This window comes from Rana temporaria, chromosome 3, assembly GCF_905171775.1.
Source record: "Rana temporaria chromosome 3, aRanTem1.1, whole genome shotgun sequence".
Lineage (NCBI taxonomy): Eukaryota > Metazoa > Chordata > Amphibia > Anura > Ranidae > Rana > Rana temporaria.
This window is the reverse complement of record NC_053491.1, coordinates 225,706,638-225,728,978: the sequence shown is the minus strand read 5'-3', so window position 1 is coordinate 225,728,978 and position 22,341 is coordinate 225,706,638. Positions and strand designations below refer to the sequence as shown.

Here is a 22,341-nt window from a genome sequence, read left to right as displayed (position 1 = left end):
TTCCTGGCCGGCCGGGTAGCGTGCTTTGGATACGGGTCTGGTATGGATTGTAGGGGGACCCCCTACGCCGTTTTTTCGGCGTAGGGGGGGCTCTCCTTACAACCCATAACAGACCTAAGGGCCCGGTATGCTCCTGAGGGGGGAACCCATGCCGGATTTTTATTTAAAATCCGGCGGGGACTTCCCCCTCAGGATTCATAACAAACACCGCACACGTGTAGAATTGGCGGGAATCCAAGTCGGATCTCCCGTCGCTTCTATGACGGCTTTGTCTCTATCGCGGCAAGCCAGCTCGGCGCTGGCTCCCGCGATGGGGCTCGTAGGTGGTCAATCTCGCCGAGAAAGGGAGCGAGATTGACACAATATCGCGTGCACCTACTGTAAGTTACACCGCTCAAAATTTCTAGGTAAGTGCTTTGTGGATCGGGCACTTAGGGCCAAATCCACAAAGACCCGGGGTAACGGCGAATTTCTAATTTAAGTTACACTGCCTTAAAATTTCTACCTAAGTGCCCGATCCACAAAGCACTTACCTAGAAATTTCTGGCCGTGTAACTTAAATTTCGCCGGCACAAGGCGTTCCTCATTTCATGGGGGCGATTCCCATTTAAATGAGGCGCGCTCCCGCGCCGGCCGTACTGCGCATGCTCGTGATGTCATTTTCCAGACGTGCATAGCGCGAAATTACGTTACGCCGGGCTTTGTGGATTGCGACGGGTCAATAAAGTTGCGTCGGGAAAAAAAAAAGATACGGCGCGAAAAAAAAAATTCAAATTCGAAAAAAAAACGCGTCGCTAGACAGAAGGGTCTGCTTTTACATGGTGTACTAACTTTACACCATGTAAAAGCAGCCCTAATTTTGCGTATGCAACTTAATACTTACGGAGAAAAAACGAAGCAGAAAAGCTTTGTGGATCTCCGTAAGTGCTAATTTGCATACCCGAGGCGCAGAGCTTTTTTTCTCAGAAAATAGGTGCAGGAACTCAACCACAACCCCGTTCAGATTTCACAAACAGTATAAGGGTCTTAAAGGGGCATTAAATACCAGGATTGCATTACATACTGAATGCAGAGTTCAGGGGGTTACACACAGAGTGCAGAGCTGTCACTTGTAAACACAGAAACCAGACTTCTGTGTTTACAAGTGATTGTGGTGAGCGGGCACCAAAGGGTCTGAGCCAGAGGTGGTGGAACTGAGTTCCCCCAAGTTCCCCCTGAAAAAAAGCCCTGCCGAGGCGGCATTTCGACAGGAAATGCCCCCAGCGGCGGATGCGGTACTGCATCCTAAGATCCGGCAGTGTAATCGCTTCTCGGCCTTTTGGCTAAGATCAAGTGTAGTATCTGTTCTTATCAGTTGCCAATAGGTGGTGCTAAGCTGACTGTCCCCGGTACCCTGTGGCAGGGGGAAAGGGATGGCAGTCGGCGGACGCTAAGCCTGTTGGTGTGGAGGGAACCCTTGCTTCTCCTTTAACCGGGATGGAGCGGGTAGTACTTCCAGAATGTGATTAGGTGGGAGAGATAGGGGTTGTGGGTAGAGTCTGCGTCAGTAGGCTCTCCCCAACCTCTTCTCCTACCTTCCTGGCTGGGAAGGGTGCTGCCGGTCCGGACCGGGGGCTAGGGACCGTTGAAAAGCCAGTGGAGATTGTGCCCCTGGAGTGGCAGTCCAGGGGTGCCATACATTGCACGAGTGTTTGAGGGGCACTCATTGTGTGGCACCTTCAGGTCACTGATCTCCACAACACACTTTTCACACCTGCCGCTTGGGCCGGGCCTTTTGGCTAGGACCAGTGGAATTTTTATCCTGGCCGGAGGGCCGGCCAATGTATTTCACATTGATTACTTTCCTCACTTTCCCATCTTCCTTTTCCCGACTTTCTTTTATTATTTTTCCCTTGTTTGTCTTGTTTTGTCACTTTTTCTGTTTGGTGCTTGCACTTTTAGTTTGGCGAGTAGGGTGCTGGTCCTCGGGCCGGTCTCTGAAAGTCTTGGGAGTTGGTGGACTCGGCCTTCTGGTTAGGTTCACCGGCTCTCATGGGGTCTCCCTTCGGGGGAGCCTCACCGAGGAGGGTTCTGTTTCGGCAGTCCCTCCGAGGATGTTGGGTCCTTGTGGCTTTGGCTGCTTGGACCAAGATGGGTCCATATGGCTTCGGCTGTATGGACCACAGTAACTCTAGTCCCTGTCAGGAGCCTAACGCCCCGGGGAATCAGAGACGGGTCCTTTTCGGAGGACCACTGACGTTTGCACCCGTCGCAGTTTTTTGTGATGTCACTCTTTATGTGTGTGCACATTTTTCCCTGCACCGGGTGGAGTTTTTGGGTTGTGTTTTGCACGCCACAGGCTTTTCAACAGAAAAAAAGTGTAATTCAATTACACATGCCGGATTTTCTCCCTAACTATGGAAAACTGATTCTGTGGATCAGTTCCATAGTTAGGACCAGGGATACGACGGAGTAACAGCAGTTACTCCGTCGTATCTCTTTTGAGGATTTGGCCCTTAGTTAGAGATTTTGCGGCGGTGTAACTTAAATGGCAAAAGTTACGTTGCGCCGGGTTTTTGAGGATTAGGCCCAGAGCTTTTTTTGGTGGTATTTGATCACCTGTACGGTTTTTATTTTTTGCACTATAAACAAAAAAAGCGAGACAATTAAAAAAAAAAACATCCACCAAAAATATATATATAAAAAAAAAAAAAATTTCCTCAGTTTAGGCCAATATGTATTTTTCTACATATTTTTGGTAAAAAAAATCACAATAAGCGTATATTAATTGGTTTGCACGAAAGTTATCATGTCAACAAAATATGGGATAGATTTATGGCATTTTTATTATAATTTTTTTAAAATTAGTAAATGCGGTGATCTGCCATTTGTATCGTGACTGTGACCTACCGGCGGACACATCGGACACTTTTGACACATTTTTGGGACCATTGACATTTATAGAGCGATCAGTGCTATAAAAATGCACTGACTACTGTATAAATGTACTGGCAGGGAAGGGGTTAACACTAGGGGGCGATCAAGGGGTTAACTGTGTGTTCCCTCACTGTGTTCTAACTGTGTGGGGATGGGACTAACTAAGAGAGATGACAGATCGCTGTTTATACTTTGTAGAAATGCACAATATGTCTTTTCTCCTCTGACAGCACAGGGATTTGTGTGCTTACACACACAAATCCCTGTGCTGGCTCTCGTGCACGCAATCACGTGTGGCCAGCGGCGATCGCACCCGTCGGCCACGCCAGTGGGCACCTCAATGCCCTCCCTATATCAATGACATCAATGGAGGGGTGGCGTAAAATTATGTTGATGTTTCCATAACCTCATTGGCTAACATTTATGTTTCCAGCATTGGGTTTCAGTAAAATGTTACTTTTTGGTAAACGTGGTATTTTTTTCCTTTGTCTGTTTTGCACTCTGGTATGCAGCCAAAGAGGACATGTGCAGTACACACCAAGTAGCTTTAGGTGCAAACTACAGAGGACACGTGCAGTACACACCAAGTAGCTTTAGGTGCAAACTACAGAGGACACGTGCAGTACACACCAAGTAGCTTTAGGTGCAAACTACAGAGGACACGTGCAGTACACACCAAGTAGCTTTAGGTGCAAACTACAGAGGACACGTGCAGTACACACCAAGTAGCTTTAGGTGCAAACTACAGAGGACACAGGCAGTACACACCAAGTAGCTTTAGGTGCAAACTACAGAGGACACGGGCAGTACACACCTAGTAGCTTTAGGTTCAAACTGCAGAGGACACATGCAGTACACACCAAGTAGCTTTAGGTGCAAACTTCAGAGAACACGGGCAGTACACACCAAGTAGCTTTAGGTGCAAACTACAGAGGACACGTGCAGTACACGCCAAGTAGCTTTAGGTGCAAACTACAGAGGACACAGGCAATACACCATGTGAGAATACTGCAGCTAGCACAATCACCTGCCTGCCAGTAAATTAGGAATAGCTGATCTAGCTAAACTATACAGGGTATAAATATATGTACAACACCTAGGATGCATATATATCCTCTACACACTGTAACTTTAACTAACTAGCCTGCCTGCTCTATCTACCTAGAAAAAATTACAAGGTCTCTCTCTCTCTCTGTCTGTCTTTACCACCGTCGCAACACACTACAGAAGGCCGACCTGCAGGCAGCCTTTTATAGTGTGGGGCGTGTACTAAACCCCCTGAGTCATAATTGGCCAAAGCCACCCTGGCTTTGGCCAATTATGGCTCTCAGTTTTTTGCGCGCTGTGATTGGCCAAGCATGCGGGTCAAAGTGCATGCTTGGCCAATCATCAGCCAGCAATGCACTGCGATGCCGCAGTGAATTATGGGCCATGACGCGCCACTCGAATTTGGGGCGAACGGCCCGTAAAGTTTGTATTTCGACGAACGGACGAACATACAATGTTCGAGTCGAACATACAATGTTCGAGTCGAACATGGGTTCGACTCGAACATGAATTGAATTGATGGTTGATAAATTGGCAAATGAGGCAGCCTTGCTATTTGCATTGGAATATACTCATACAGTTATCAAAATAAGACCAAATAAGACCAATAAACTACCCCTAAAAAATGTCAATGTACAATGTTCAATGGACTCTTTTAAAAGTGATTTGGGGGGACAGTTGGTAAAACAGGTCCTAGTTTGGGTTTTAACCATAAAGGTAATGTGCATGACTTTTTCCTAAGGGCACCAACATACCAGGTTTTTCTCTTAGGTCACAGTGGGTGAAGAAGAATTGCATATTTTATGGTTAGAACCCAAACTAGGACCTGTTTTACCAACTGCCCCCCAAATAATTTTTAAAAGAGTCCCTTGAATATTGTACATTGACATTTTTAAGGCTCCAGAAGATGACAGTAAAACTGCCAAAACCACTGTAGGCTGTGACATTTGAGGGAGGCCTCTGACTCACTTGAGATCTGTAAATGGAGGGGACTGATAAAAAGGGTAAGGGAAAGGGTGAGGGTAAAGTTTGCAAAAAGTTACATTATCTTTAAAGGCGCATGGATATAAATAACGTATTTCATTTAAGCAACACTGGCTTTGAAAACAGCGCTTTGAATTATAAAGCAATGTAGCATTCGATTTTTAGCACTTTACATATGTTAGTAGATGTACTCTGACAACTATTTTCAGATCATCAGAAGCTTGCCCATTCTGGTTGCAACTTATCTTAATGCATTGTGACTATATTGTTCTTTTCCCTTTGTAATGATGAGGGATTATGGTCTGACTGTTTGCTTCAGATAACACGATTGCTACTGAATTGTCTACTGAGACCTCTGGAACCATACATTCTGCATGAGGCTGGTTTCACTCCTGAGTTTCGTTTACTTATTGGTTGTTACAATCAGATGTGTTTTTCCAAATATACATTTCTTCTCAATGCATCTTTTATCTTCAAAGATTAAAGGAAGACCGTCTGATTCAGGACATCTTTAGGTCTGATATATCACTTGACAATGGGTGAGTACAAATCCGGAGTGGGAAGAAGGGGTAGGAGGATACAATTATTAAAGGCTATGTTCATAGACTTTAGATGCCTGTTAAAGAGTGTTGAATGTGATTTAGTAATAGCTCACGTGAAAACAACCAACGCGATTAACCATCCTGCACATGTGGTATATATTTTAATAAAGCTGGTGCTATCTTTAGTGTGTGAGAATGCTTAACAGGCATTTAGAAACCGTAGATGTGTTTTCAGCCATATTGTTTTATGTGATATTGCTGTATCTGTATTCTTATACAGTGCCTTGAAAAAGTATTTATACCCCTTGAAATTTTCTAAATTTTGTCATGTTACAACCAAAAAACGTAAATGTATTTTATTGGGATTTTATATGATAGACCATGGGTCTTCAAACTATGGCCCTCCAGTTGTTCAGGAACTACAATTCCCATCATGACTAGCCATGTCTGTGAATGTCAGTGTGTTCCAATGCCTCATGGGATGTGTAGTTCTGCAACAGCTGGAGGGCCGTAGTTTGAGGATCCCTGTGATAGACCAACACAAAGTGGCACATAATTGTGAATTGGAAGAAAAATTATAAATGGTTTTAATTTTTTTTTACAAATAAATATCTGAAAAGTGTGGCGTGCATTTGAATTAAGCCCCCTTTACTCTGATACCCCTAACTAAAATATAATGGAACCAATTGAACCTTCAGAAGTCACTTAATTAGTAAATAGAGTCCACCTGTGTGTAATTTAATCTCAGTATAAATATAGCCGTTCTGTGAAGCCCTCAGAGGTTTGTTAGAGAACCTTAGTGAACAAACAACATCATGAAAGCCAAGGAACACATCAGACAGGTCAGGGATAAAGTTGTGGAGAAGTTTAAAGCAGGGTTAGGTTATAAAAAAAAATATCCCACGCTTTAAACATCACATGGAGCACTGTTCAATCCATCATCCGAAAATGGAAAGAGTATGGAACAACTGCAAACCTACCAAGGCGGTTCACAGGCAGCATAACACCTTAGTAAGGCAGGCCATAGATTCTGCAATTTTATTTTCTTCCACCACGGATGGAAATAAAAAAAATAGCTTGATACCCCCATCAACACAGCCAACAGAGTGTTGATGGGTGAATTCCTCCCACAGTGCTATCATGTTCAGTCTCCGGGAAACTCAGAGAGTCTTCCCTGCTGGCAGAACACAACATTTTGTGTTGCCAGCTATAGCCGACGGCACTAATCATTCAGGAAAAAACAGACAGGTGGTTGTACGGCTCTAACAACCAATGCAAAAATGTACCGCTTGTCCGTCTATGTCCATTTAGGTCTGCTTCTGTTTTTTTAAACTAAAAAAACAAACAGAGACTCGTTCCATTTAAAAAAAAAAAAAGAGCAGAACATATGTGGATGTAAATGGATGATCATCTGACAGACGGAACGCCCATGTGAAAGGACCCTGCTTATCTGGCTAAATTACACACATTAGATACATGGCATGTAGTTAGCAGAACTGTTCCTGGGTCCAAACGTGGATTTAAGCCAAGTAATAACATCAAGATGGTACATCCAATGTTCCACCTGTGTCTGGGTGCCACTATGTTGTTTTGGTCTCTATATGTCACACAGGGAACATGCAACATTATGACAGACTTTCCTGAAAATTAAGCCCTCCAGCGGTGTGCTGTGACTGAAACAGGCTCTTCTATCTTCACCCTGTCTTCCTTCTGGGTTCTTGGGGTTCAGCTGCTTAAATGACCAAGCCCCAATGACGTCACTCCTGTGCATGCATCGTCTATTCAGATCATAGTGTGCATGCTCAGGTGAAATATCCCCTAAAGAGTGCACGTTTAAGAGATATTTACTGTACCTACAGGTAAGCCTTTTTTAGGCTTACCTGTAGATATAAAACAGCATGATGGACTTTACTACCACTTTGCTTTTCAATATGTTTATTGAGTTTTATCATATGAGAAAAGTGTGAACAACTGATTAATCGTCCCGCAGGGCTCAAAAGTGGAGATAAACAATTGTATAAACAAGAAATATTAGGTTAAAGGACTTTGTAAACACTTATTAATGAGCAGACAAGGTTCAAATATGAATCAATATCTCCTCTAGAAAGAGAGTTGATGCTCTCTCCATTGCACAGGGCCTGCAAGAGTCAGGGAATGGACAAAGTCTGATTAGGTAGACAACCCAGTCCCCGTGCACTCAAAGAAAGGGAACCAACTCCACCCTGTAGGAACAATCTGTGGACGTTGGAGTACCTGCAAGGTTTGCATGGAGGCCAGGGTTGTGTCCCCTCAAGCTCGTCCAATCCAGAGTGAATAAGACAGGCTAGGTCAAGGCGCGGGCCTTCTGTAAATTGATCCATGGACCCTGGAGAGCATATTGGTCAAAACCTTGTTCTGGATAAAGTGTGTATCATTCTAATCTCTGTTTTATCTCTAATTGACAGTAATATGACAAGTGAAGACGTCCCCCCATAGAACTAAACTGCTGAGAGGAAAAAAAGAGAAAAGGAAATAGGGAGGAAGGGGATATTGAGATATCCCATATTGTGAGAGGAGAAAAGGGAAAGGTCAAGATGCCAGGAAGATCCTATAAAGAAGATGTGAGCCCTGGAAAGAGGGGTATTTTGATGTGGGTTGCCTAGGGTTCCCATATTGCCTCAAAGGACTGAGTTTTATCTTGGATTTCAGCCACTATTTGTTCTTGAGTCCTAATCCAGGAGATTTTCCGCTTAGTTGCTAAAAATTAGATCAATGATTTCTTCCATGCGTGATCTTGGCCCCTAGGAGCATGGAAAAGATCAAGGCTTGTGTGTGTTTGGAAACGTTGTCAACCTTATGACTCAAGAGCGCTATTTTGGGGTGCTAAGTAACTTTCCTCAAGGGATCAAAGACCTTGTTGCAAAAAGTTCTGATGTGAGGACAGGACCACCATGTATGGAACATGGAGCCTACCAGGTTACACCCTCTAAAACATAAGGGAGAAGTATTTGGGTACATCGTTGCCAATCTGCCCGGAAAATAATACCATCTATTGAGGATTTTAACATTAGCTTTTACTACCACTTTAATGGTTTTTACGTATCCAGTAAATATTCCAATCAGTGTTGTACTTTGTTTGGAGAATGTTCTAAAAGTAAATAAAACTCTGGTTTGGGTTATAACTAAACATCTGTGAATCTGGCTGTGAATGCTCTAATAGATAATTGTTTTAAGGTGGGAGGTATGCAATACTGCAAGGCTTGTTGAGAAGACTTGAATTATTAACTGTGATTTGCCTTGAGCGTATGTTCACAACTTTTTTGAGCTCTGCAAATATTCCTTGTGTATTTGTGAGATCCTCGTGAGATTTTTTTGTATGAAGGGTAATTTGGAGCACTATGCCTATAAGCTCATCCCTTAGCACAGCTCCACATAATTATTGCAGGAAGAAGTATTTGGCAATCATGCTTGTTTGTTTCATGATTTTATTGATACACTGAAAGAGAAGAAAGTTCTGTAAAGAACAATGGATAGCTCTATGCACGTTACTTCCAGCCAGGGAAAAAATTTATGAACATGGCTAGATTTAGACTTCCTGCCACACTAGGGTGAGGCCGCGTACACACGGTCGATCCAAACCGATGAGAATGGTCCAACGGGCCGTTTCCATCGGTTCACCGCTGAAGTGGCCTGACGGTCTGATGTGCGTACACACCATCGTTCCAAAAACCAATCGGGTCAGAACCCGGTGATGTAAAACACACGACGTGCTGAAAAAAACGAAGTTCAATGCTTCCAAGCATGCGTCGACTTGATTCTGAGCATACGCGGGTTTTGAACCGATGCTTTTCTGTACTAACCATCGGTTTGGACCGATCGGTCAGCAGTCCATCGGTTCGATTTTAAAGCATGTTTTAACATTTTGGACCGAAGCACAACAGACCGATGGGCCATACACACGGTCGGTTTGGACCGATGAAACTGAACTTCGGTCCATTCTCATCGGTTTGGAATGACCGTGTGTACACGGCCTAACTGTCTGAGGTACCCATGTCTTAATCCAGAGTCCATTGATTTCCAAAGTTATTTTAAAAAGGTACCAGCTTCTCTATCTTGGCACAGAGCAATGGAGGAATTAGAAGAATATTCCTAAACATCTGATGATAATGATCAAGATTCTTCATTCAATCTCCATGTATAATATGATTGCTACAAAACCTCAACAAATCAAATCTATCTCACTGTTTGTATATGATACATGTAAATACCTAACTAATTGACTACAAACATTTCTGCACAACATAATAACATGCAGTCTCACTTGTACATAAAATGCAGCGTGTCCTCTATTTTTAAAACACGCTAAGATGTACTGTGTAGACCTGAACTCCATTGGTAATGAAAGGAGTTGAAACCAGATGTGCATTTTTATTCAGAATATCATATACATTTTTTCCTGCAGGAATGCTTATCATAACGGCAACAACTTCATATGTTGATAAAGTGCCTGTGTTAGTTTTATTTTTCAGGCTTTTTTCTTTATTTTCTCCTAGAAGTCTTGCAAATAATACACTTTCTGTCCCTGGGTGGTTATGCTCTCTCCTCCATTGTATCTACGAAGGGAGCCATGGTTTTTACCATCACTTCAAACACTAGTATATCTGACACTTTGGGCGGATCTTTTTTTTTTGCACCACTTCTCCCCCATACATCAAAATTATTTTAAAGCGGAATTCGCCCAAAAAATGACAGACCTGAAGAAGCGGCACAGTACGCAAAACATGTAGAGGATGTCAGATACACCACAGTGATTTTTGTGCTACACACCATGGAATTTATGTACCAGCTAGGGTGATTTAGTACTGGTGTCATGTACTCGCTCATTATGTGGAAATTCACTAACACTCCCTCCCCCCAGATTAACAATGCTGCTGTCTAAAGGTGTCCATGTGCTCACTCATTCATTCTGACACTCTATTACAAAAGCTGTATTACTGGCCAGATTAGCAGGTGAAAACAGAGGGAAGAAAAGCCCAAAAAAATGAAAACAAATCAACAGCTACTACATCTTAGGATTGAAAGGCTGCAATATACAGTATTTCATTTGGGTTTTGTTTTTGTTTTTACAGTGGGGGGGTGCAATGCATGAATCTATGTATTGTTGATTGATGGGTGCAGGAGAAAGGGGGCAGCGCTCCTGCACCCACTATGGACGCACTGTCACTGGTTTGTTATCACTTTAAGTAAATTACAGAGGAGTGTTACTAGACCCTGGCCACCAGGACATATGGGCCCAGATTCAGATACAATTGTGTATCTTTAGGCGGGCGTAGCGTATCTCCTATACAAAGCCGTAACTTTGAGAGGCGAGTATGGTATTCAGAAAGATTATGCGCCCGAAGTTACGACGGCGTAGCGTATAAGGGCCGGCGTAAGCCCACCTAATTCAAATATGGAAGATGTGGGCGTGTTTTATGTAAATTAAGTGTGACCCCACATAAATGGCGTTTCTAACGAACGGCGCATGCGCTGTCCGTGAACGTATACCAGTGCGCATGCTCCTAATTACGCCATAAATAGTCAATGCCTTCGACGTGAACGTAACTTACGCAAAGCCCTATTCGCGAACGACTTACGCAAACGACGCAAAATTCGACGCTGGCCCGACGTCCATACTTAACATTGGCTACGCCTCATATAGCAGGGGTAACTTTACGCCGGAAAAAGCCTTACGTAAACGACGTAAAAAAATTCGCCTGGTGGACGTACGTTTCTGAATCGGCGTATCTACCTAATTTGCATATTCGACGCGGAAGTCTAGGGAAGCGCCCCTAGCGGTCAGCGTAAATATTGCACCCTAAGATACGACGGCGTAGGAGACTTACGCCGCTCGTATCTAGGCAACATTGAGCCGAGATGTGACGGCCCGCATTCGGAGTTACGACAGCGTATCTGGAGATACGCCAACGTAACTCCTTTCTGAATCCGGGCCATGGTGTGGGTCTTCTACCCGTGCCCTGAGTCTAGTTTGCATTCATTTGGGCTGTCATTCAAATGATGACAAACATACAAAAATATTTGAAAAACATTAGCCATGTCTTTATTCTTTATTCTAGTTCATGCTTCCTTCCACCACCTATGTTTTACAACCTCAGCTCTTTAGGATTATGTTGGGTATTTTGTAGCCATGTGCTATCCGTTTCATTCCAAATACATTTTTCGTCAAAATTCAACAAATTCGTTAATTTCAAAAAATTTATTTTAACAAAAATGCATTAAACAAATGTCTCCAAAACGTAAAAATCTAAAATTTAGAAATTTGGAAATTCGGAATTCCAAAAATCAAAAATCCGGAAATTCCAAAAACCGATAATTAGAAAACCGGAAAATCTGAAATAATAACTAACAATAACTATTAATAACTATTAAGTTATAGGTATTGGAGTTTCCTTTCAAATTTGGCTGTTAGTGAACGTAACGAATACGAATTTATCTGAAGTTAAGGATTATCTAAAATAACGAATGCGGCATCTAAACGAATGGAAAGTAATAATTTATAATAATAAAAACGTTTAATTATTATTATTAATTTGTTACGTTACATTTGTTTAGATGCAGCATTTGTTATTTTGGATAAGTGCTAATTTGCATACCCGAGGCGGCATTTCGACACGAAATGCCCCCAGCGGCAGATGCGGTACTGCATCCTAAGATCCGGCAGTGTAATTCAATTACACATGCCGGATCTTCTCCCTAACTATGGGAAACTGATTCTGTGGATCAGTTCCATAGTTAGGACCAGGGATACGACGGAGTAACAGCAGTTACTCCGTCGTATCTCTTTTGAGGATTTGGCCCTAAATGTTAGTTAGTTAGCTACTTCAGATTTTCAAATTTTCGTATTTTAGAATTTTCTGACTTTCGTACTTATTTTTGGATTTTCGTTCTTTCGAACTTCCAAATTTCCAAATTCTCAAATTTTTCTAAATTTCTGAATTTCCAAATTTTTTCATTTTCAGATTTAGAATTTCCAAAATTACATTTTTTTTAAAATAACGAACTTTGATCATAACGAATGACCTGAAAAACTGAGAAAAAAAAAACGAATGAAACAAAAACTAAAACAAACACATTTTTTGGCAGTGCACTTGTCTATTATTTTAATACATTTTAAAATTTGACATTCTTTTAACTTATTTCCAGATGTGTTTAAATACCTGTATAATTTTTTGTATGTTTTAGATTAGTGGCTACTGATTAACAATGAAATTATATACATTTGAACATAATGTAGTTTATCTTTTTTTGAATTATGCTAATACTTGTTTTCATGCGTTTATAATACATTTTTTGTTTTATATGAGTCCTGTCATCATACATGTAAATTACAATTATGACTGTCTGAGGTAAAAAAAAAAAAAAAATTCATGAAAAAAGTTTATATTTGTCTTATGCTGCGTACACACGACCGTTTTTCATGTCATGTAAAAAAACAAAGTTGTTCTCGATGTGATTCCTCTCAAGCCTGCCTTGCATACACACGATCGTGATAAAAAATGCTCGAGCAAAGATCGGTGACGTACAACACGTACGATTTCACTTTCCCTTCTCATAGTGCTGCTCGCCTCTGAGCATGCACGTTTTTTTCCCCGTCGTTAAAGCCTACACACCACCGTTTTTCACGACGACGTGAAAAACAACGAGAAAAATAGAGCGGGTTGTAAATTTTTAATGCCCATTTTTCTCGTCGAGAAAAATGCTCTGGAGCATATACATGATCGTTTTTAACGACCAATTTAAAAAATGGCATTTTTCTCATCATGAAAAACGCTTGTGTGCGCTCAGCATTGGAATTAGATCTGATTTTTTAAAAACCAGTGAAAGGCATTTCCATGTATCATCTTATTTAATTATAGAAGAATTATGGAAGCATCAGTATAAGGTATGGTAGAATTGGTGTCATACTTTTCACCCCCCCCACCTTAATTTCTCCGGCTTGGAGCCAATCACAGAAAGGTGAAAGCGCTAATGACTCAAATCAAAAAGAGTGTAACCAGTGGCGGCTGGTGCTCAAAATTTTTGGGGGGGCACAAAGGAAAAAAAAAATTGCAGTCTCACTGTGCCCAAACGCAGCCACTGTTACATGCCATCAAACGCAGCCACCGTGCCATCAATTTGCACCACTGTGCCATGCCATCAAATGCAGCCACTGTGCCATCAATTCGCACCACTGTGCCATGCCATTAAACGCAGTCACTGTGCCATGCCGTCAAATGCAGTCACTGTGCCATCAATTCGCACCACTGTGCCATGCCATTAAACGCAGCCACTGTGCCATACATTGTCACCACTGTGCCATGCCATTAAACGCAGTCACTGTGCCATCCATTGTCACCACTGTGCCATGCCATTAAACGCAGCCACTGTGCCATACATTGTCACCACTGTGCCATGCCATTAAACTCAGTCACTGTGCCATCCATTGTCACCACTGTGCCATGCCATTAAACGCAGCTACTGTGCCATCCATTGTCACCACTGTGCCATGCCATTAAACGCAGCCACTGTGCCATACATTGTCACCACTGTGCCATGCCATTAAACGCAGCCACTGTGCCATACATTGTCACCACTGTGCCATGCCATTAAACGCAGTCACTGTGCCATCCATTGTCACCACTGTGCCATGCCATTAAACGCAGCTACTGTGCCATCCATTGTCACCACTGTGCCATGCCATTAAACGCAGCCACTGTGCCATACATTGTCACCACTGTGCCATGCCATTAAACGCAGCCACTGTGCCATGCCATTAAACGCAGTCACTGTGCCATCCATTGTCACCACTGTGCCATGCCATTAAACGCAGCTACTGTGCCATCCATGTCACCACTGTGCCATGCATTGTCACCACTGTGCCATGCCATTAAACGCAGCCACTGTGCCATACATTGTCACCACTGTGCCATGCCATTAAACGCAGCCACTGTGCCATACATTGTCACCACTGTGCCATGCCATTAAACGCAGTCACTGTGCCATCCATTGTCACCACTGTGCCATGCCATTAAACGCAGCTACTGTGCCATCCATTGTCACCACTGTGCCATGCATTGTCACCACTGTGCCATGCCATTAAACGCAGCCACTGTGCCATGCCATTAAACGCAGCCACTGTGCCATACATTGTCACCACTGTGCCCTTTGATGGTCACCACTGTGCCAATTGTCCCCACTGTGCCCTGTAAATTGCTTTCTTCCCCCTCCGCCCGGCACTTACCTTACTGGTTTTAGGCATCCACGTCCCACGATGTCTTCTCCCGCCCTCGATGACTGACAGGCCTCTCAGCCAATCAGGTTACTGGTAGCCAGAACCGGCCAACCTGATTGGCTGAGACGCCTGTCATCTTATTCAAGGGGCGTACAGTCTGTGCGCTCCGAGAATAAGCTTCCGGGCTGTATTGGGAAAGCCTATCAGAGCCGCTGGCTTTGATAGACATTTCCCTACAGCCAACCAGCTGGCATTATTCAGATGGCCGAAAATTGAGCGCCGACCATCTGAATAACAGCTGCAGCGGCGAAAATAACATAGATTCGTGCAATGCATGAATCTATGTTATTTGACTCAGTGGCGGTGAGAGCCAGAGGGGGCGGCGCCCCAGCGCCCTCTATGGACGAACCGCCACTGAGTGTAACAATAGTGTCACAAAAATGAAAATAGAAAAATAAAAGGGAAGACAGTACAGAAAAGGGGACTGGAGGGGCTAGATGACATGGGGCTAAGGTGAAACCTCACCCACTTTTCTAGTAATGCTAAGCTACAAGCCCTACCATAGGGTGTCTTGGAATCCTAGCAGCGCCCAAAATTGTACCAATCTCAAAAGGTTGGTACAGAAAGCAAGACAGAAGGATCTTGTCCAGTATGACGAACCATCCCTCCAAAAGAGCATTGCTGTGAGCCAGGGCAACAACAAAGTCTTTAACTGTGTCTAATGAGCTCAACACACACTTTCATGCTGTGTGCCAGGGCAACAACAAAGTCATTGACTGTGTCTGATGAGCTCAACACACACTTTCATGCCAGTTGGTTTATTAATGTCAAATGCTGTATACATAGACTTCAGAACACAAATACAGACAGATAACACAAATCAAACACAAAAGCATTACCTGCATAGTACGTAGTTAATAAATAACCACTGGAGTCAGCATATGAGATGTGACTAGACCCTAGGAAAGTTAGTGTATGTAAATCCTAACAATGAACTTCTCTTACACAATGGAGGCCATTAAATGATATCTATGTAAAATCTGCCCGTGCATAATGACTACTTTGGTGCTGAGAGGCTTTTGTATATTAACTTGTCACAATTATCCCCCATGTGAGGGACCGGCCTACGCCATTAAACAGTTTGTTGTGATGAGGTGAGGAGATCCTGTCATATCAGTTACAAATGGCTGCCTGCTAATGTTCTCTTTGTCTTTAGTTTACTAAAAAAAAAAAGAAGAAAAATGAAGGGGAAGGCTGAGACTGTGTTTGCATTCTTCTATGTTAGCAATGCTCACTCTTTAGCCATTTGCGGCCATTAAGTGTAAAGGATCCTGTTTGAAATCCTGTAACACCTGAGGGGAGTTTGGCCAGAAGTCATTGTAATGGGAGAAGCTGTGTTTTGGGCTGTGACCTGTTCTGCGATGTTATCTTAGAGTGATGTGTATGTAGTACCACTCACCTGAAAAAGGATGACTGTTTGTTTAACACCTAATGTATTGGGAGTTTAATGGCTTAAATCCCTCACTCATTCTCCCCTTCACACCTTCCCGCTGCTTAACTTTAAAGATCTCCACGGAGCAGCTTCAAACTTGTCAGCTTGGTTCTGTCACTGAAGATTGGCTTAATTGCCCTGGTGATCCGGAACAGGCAATCCCAGCTCAGCGATTACAAGCAGAAAATGTCAATTGTCAAGAGAAAAGCGTTTTTTTTTTATTACCACCTTTTAAATGTCATTTCAGATTGTGCCAACTTTAGATTTACTAAGCCTAATGAAAACATCAATTCATTCGCGGGAGAGCAGGAAACATGTACCAGAGCTCTGTGAAATGAAAGGAAAAAGCAATTAGTGATGAGATAACTGTCACGAAGTTTCAGCAATATATTGCTGATTATAGGATGCAATTCTAATCTTTATGGAAGCGATAATAAAGGTGCAATAATTGGTAATGTTCTAAAAAGGTACGCCAACAGCTTAACACAAAATTGGAGTGATGGTCCCTATAAGGAACCGATATTTCCACTCATTAGCATGTTAGGATAAAGCAAAGAGAGTTGGGTTGTGGCTGAGGAAGGTTGAGGAACTAAACAGGATGGAGGACTTGGTTTTGACCTCTAGGCAGAAACAAGAGACCTACACGCACACCTGGACACTATGGACATGTTCATTTATTCTGAGGAAGGGAAGGCTCTCGTTGAAGTGACTCCTAATGGTTGAAGGTCCCTCCACGTTTCTTGGAAACCTAAGTTTAACCCCCCCTCCCCTTCTCACTCTTTCTCACTTGTTTTTTCTTTTGAATTCTCTGGAAAATTGCGTAGTTATCTGTAAATTCTAGCATTAATTTTATGGTTTTCTTACTACAGGATTTTTTCCCGGAAGTACAGTACAACATGACAGCCTATTGACCCTGGGGGGGAGTTTCCTTCATGCACCCCTGGGGAATACAAACCTTCTTCGACATGTATCTGTTGCAAGTGCTATTCGATTTCATTGCATATTTTGTGTACCGTACTACCTTTCTTCTTTATGTGTATGTATATTCTAAACATGCCATGTGTACTTTCTCAAATAAAAACTTTTTAAAATCTGAAAAAAATAAAGCAAAGAGTGCCTCGCATAGTGTAGTATTAGGTAACACCAATTTATTCAATTAACCTCCCTGGCGGTATGATTATTTCAGAAAAAAGGTGCTGAAAGCGGTACCATTATTTGCAAGGAAATTTGGCGTTTTATACTGTAGGCCTGTAATTTTTAGGAATAACTCACTTAAATCTGACCAAACCAGAGTCTAATAGGCATCCCGGGTATGACATTTTTTTTAAAACAAAATTATAAATTATAATATAATAAATAATTATAAATAATTATAACAAATAATAATATAATTCTAAAAAAAAAATTCAATAATGTAATCAACTCAAAATCACTGAAATTTGCTCAGTTGCAGAATTGTTGGAAAAATGGATATTACCGCGCTTATCAAAGGAGGGGAAAAAAAAAAGAAAAAAGGGGGGGGGGGGAATGAAAGTGAGGAGAAGTGGAGGTACAGCTGCGGCACTGAAAGGTGTATCAAACCATAAGCAATTGATAATGGGGAGGGTAGTGCTGCGCTAATCAGTGGTGAATGGATGGGTGAATAAGCAGGTGGGGGAAGGGAATGAAGATAAGGTGTAATTGAAATGAGGAGCGGTATAGCCCAAATGGCATCAGCATAAAAATAAATATAAAATAATCAGTGAACAATAACAGTACTGGTGTAAATCATATGACTCCACAAGTTCCTCTTAGTGTTATGAAATACACTATAAATAATGGTGCAAAAATTCACAAGTGACTGTGCTAGGTGACACTCCTATACTGGTGATAAACAGTCCATCAACAGGGCTTGAAAAATATCAGCAAAAAATAAATATAAGTAAAATTTCAACAGTCCAAGAAAGCAAAAGTGCAAGTGTGGGTCCGCAATATGGAGTGAGAGGGGAATGGGTATCCAGTGATCCTTTTAGGGTAAGTAAGGATGTCCCCTTACCTTACTGCTGTAAGGTAACAGCATATAGGTCCAACCACATTAGATGGTTCTCTCGATGGGCTCTGATCCAACAACGGCAGGTCCTCCTTGGAGTTCTCGTCCCAGATTGGTCAGTTTCTCGCCCCAAAGAAATAAAGCATCGATGGTGTGATACCGTTTTAAAAATTTTTTTTTTTTTTTTTTTTTAATTCTCAAAGAAAATAGACAGGGGTACTCACATAATCCAAAATACAATTGAGCATGTAAAAAGAGGGGCAATCTGTCGCCAACGTCACCTCCGATACCTCTCAGTGGACTCATGCGCATTCGTCACTATCATGTGGCTGTCATTATTATTTTTTTATGACGAATTTCCCCACAAATCGCTATCGCACAATCCTGCAAGTGATTATAATTTATTATCGCTGTTTTCTAGCTGCTCTAAAACCATTTTTGACTTAAAGGGACACTTTTGGTTGCTATGGACAATCTACAGCTTGCAGGCAGAAAGAACAGTTTTTATTATATAAAAGAACATGTAGGGCACTGGGCAGACCACTAGGGACAAGGGGGGTGTGTATTTTTTACATACAGTACTGTAATCTACAAGATTACAGTATACTGTATGTATAGTGTTTGTTTACGTTTTTGAATTTGGCGTCGTTCTCCGCTCCCGTGCGTCGTAACGTCGCAGGGAACGGAGATCGGCGGCACAGGAGGACACTGTGTGAATCGAGCGAGGTCCCGCTCGCTCACACAGCATGGTGGCATCGCTGGATCCAGGGACAAGGTAAGTAACTTTGTCTGCTGCTGCAGCGAGGCGAGCCCGAGTCTGACTCGGGGTTACCGCTTTTGGTATGAAAATCTCACCCCAAGTCAGACTCGGGAATACCGCCAGGGGGGTTAAAATAACCCTTACATTTAGCAAGTGTTAAAACAGCATTTGAAACAATCAGTATACTCAGAAAGTAATGATCCTTCACTTCACTTGCTGGATTGGGATACCCTACACCATGGGTGCTCAACCTGTGGCCCTCCAGCTGTTGCAGAACTACAAGTCCCATGGGGTATTGACAAGTCTGACAGGTACAAGCATGACTCCCAAAGGCAAAGGCATGATGGATATTGATAGTTTTGCAACAGCTGGAGGGCCAAAGGTTGGGAAGCCATACCCTACACGTTACGTCACGTGATTTCATCAGGCAGACCAGCACTCCAATTCTAAATACGTGTACTAAGGTTGATATAGAGGGACATCTGTGGGATGAGGAAGGCCATATCATCTACAAAGTTTTACTATAAGGCTTATTTGATCATGCAATAACGTGAGAGTTCTGTGAGCACTGAGGTGTTGCACGGAGGTGGAAGCTCTTTTTATGATTTTGCACTAACGCATGAGGATTTGTTTACATCAAGGAAGCAGATAATGATATAAATCACAATTGAAAATTTTGCATGCCACTTTTTTTGATATTATTTATAGTGGACTATATCAGTTTGCATATCCAGCACAGTTGTGTTTGGGTGGTGGACTTTATGAGTATTTTGTGCAAACGTATCTGTAAGTTATGCTTTTTTATAAACGTATTTTGAGGCTGCACGACTCCATTCACACTACACCATACCTCACATGTATGGTTTGAACACCACTTTCATATGCGGGCGCTACTCACGTATGCGTTCGCTTCTGCGCGTGAGCTCGGCGGGACGAGGCACGCTTCTGGCTCCTAACTTTTTTAGCTGGCTCCTAGATTCCAAGCAAATTTGTCAAACCCTGGTCTAGGGCATATCCACCATGTGTGAACGACGTCACCCAATTACTATTTCAGGTTAGTGGCTCCATTTTGGTGAACACCATAGGGGTCCACTGGCAAAAACAGAGGACACTTTCTTCTGCTTCAGTTAGATTCCCACTTTGCTTGGGCTGGGACCCACATTGCCACAACAATCTCTTTCATGTAATGCATGTATGATTCACTACAGTCGGCAGCTCAAGATGATGTGTCAGAAAAGTAACGATAAGCCTTAAGTCATCTATTGTCATTCCAGGCATTTACTGGAAGAGCAAGTAACCGCAGTGCAGGTAGAAAGCAGTCATCACTTTCTGTGCCTGTCTCCTCCTAAATCCCCTATCCCCTGCTGGGCTTCCCTTAGGGTGGGTGTCATAAAAAACTAAAATCTCTATAAGATAATATATCTATGGGCCTGAGGCACTTTGTCCCCAAAACCTACAATACTATCGCCGTCAAACCCATACTGCTTCCAAAATGCAGTAATACTGTATCTCTCAAATGAAAAGTAAAGAATAATTTAGATAATTAAGAAGTCAGATGAAAGAGAATCACATGAGGTCTAAAAGGTTAAGTATTGTGCTGCTAGGAATTTCACACTGTCATGTTGCAAAAATAATATTCTCTTACTTTATTTTTCACCAGGATCAGCTTCAACCAAGTTGATAATTACATTTTTATGTTAGACTTGGATTTGTCATTGAGAGCAATAGTGAGGAGGAAGAAATTGTGTGTGCTGTACTGAAATATAGCTTTAGCAGGATGTGTGATTTAAACTCCAGGCAGATATAAAAGACTCAAAATTAATGCAGCTCTGTATTCAATAATAAATCCTGAAATGTATTTTTTATCCACTTAAGGCCCGGACCTTTAGGCAGCTAAAGGACCTGGCCAGTTTTTGCGATTCGGCACTGCGTCGCTTTAACTGACAACTGCGACGTGGCTCCCAAACAAAATTGGTGTCCTTTTTTCCCCACAAATATAGCTTTCTTTTGGTGGTATTTGACCACCTCTGCGGTTTTTATTTTTTGCGCTATAAACAAAAATAGAGCGACAATTTTGAAAAAAAGCAATATTTTTAACTTTTTGCTGTAATAAATATCCCCCAAAAATATTAAAAAAAAATCGCAATAAACGTTTATCGATTGGTTTGAGCAAAATTTATAGCGTTTACAAAATAGGGGATAGTTTTTTTGCATTTTTATAAATAATTTTTTTTTTTACTACTAATGGTGGCGATCAGCGATTTTTTTCATGACTGCGACATTACGGCGGACACTTCGGACAATTTTGACACATTTTTGGGACCATTGTTATTTTCACAGCAAAAAATGCATTAAAAATGCATTGTTTACTGTGAAAATGACAATTGCAGTTTGGGAGTTAACCACAAGGGGGCGCTGAAGGGGTTACACGTGACCTCATTTGTGTTTCTAACTGTAGGGGGGTGTGGCTGTAGGTGTGATGTCATTGATTGTGTTTCCCTATAAAAGGGAACACACGATCAATGACGGCGCCACAGTGCCACAGCTCTCCCCGTTCTTTAGCTCCGGGGACTGATCGCGGGACTCCAGCGGCGATCAGGTCCGCAGGTCCCGCGGTCACGGGGCTTCAGACCGGGGCACGTGACCCACAGCTGGGCACTTAAAGAGGACGTACCTGTACGTGCTTGTGCCCAGCCGTGCCATTCTGCCGACGTATATGTGCAGGAGGAGGTCCTTAAGTGGTTAATAATGCAAGCAGTGTAAGTATATGCATGTGACCTCTTTTAGTCTCTGCACAACAGAGCTCAGAGAGGGGTAAGGGAGGAGCAGCACAGGTAGCCAATCAAATGTATTGCAGTGCAAGTAGCAGGCTGACAGCAAAAGAAATCAGAGTGACAGAAGGATGAGCTAATCAGTGTGTTGCTACTCCTTCACTTTCCAATCACAGGGTGGGGATGGGGAGAAGAGCCGTAAATGAAAGTGAAACTGCAGCAGAGAAAGACATTTTATTTTTTTATTTTTTCTTCACATACAATACTTGAAAACGTGATTAGTGGCAGTTTTTAAGTTGAATGTTACCTTGCAAAAATACTTATTTCTTGCTTCATCATTTATCATCTTGAGAGAGTCAGGGAAGGTGTATTGTAGTACATTTCTGTATGCATCATTTTGAATTGAACACAGCTCATTTGTGTTGACACACAGATTGTTTTTGAAATTCCAGCAGGAGAAAGGTGCATGTTTAGTTTCATTTTGTTGGTATTTATTCTTTTTACTCACCATTCAACTCTCTAAAGGAGGTGCACTGTAGTATATGAGCGC

General features: G+C 42.3%; 1 pseudogene; it reads left to right on the top strand.

The window, feature by feature from the left end:
- Positions 1-1,302: 1,302 nt before the first annotated feature.
- On the top strand, positions 1,303-1,433 carry LOC120933930 (annotated as a pseudogene).
- The last annotated feature ends 20,908 nt before the right edge of the window (positions 1,434-22,341 follow it).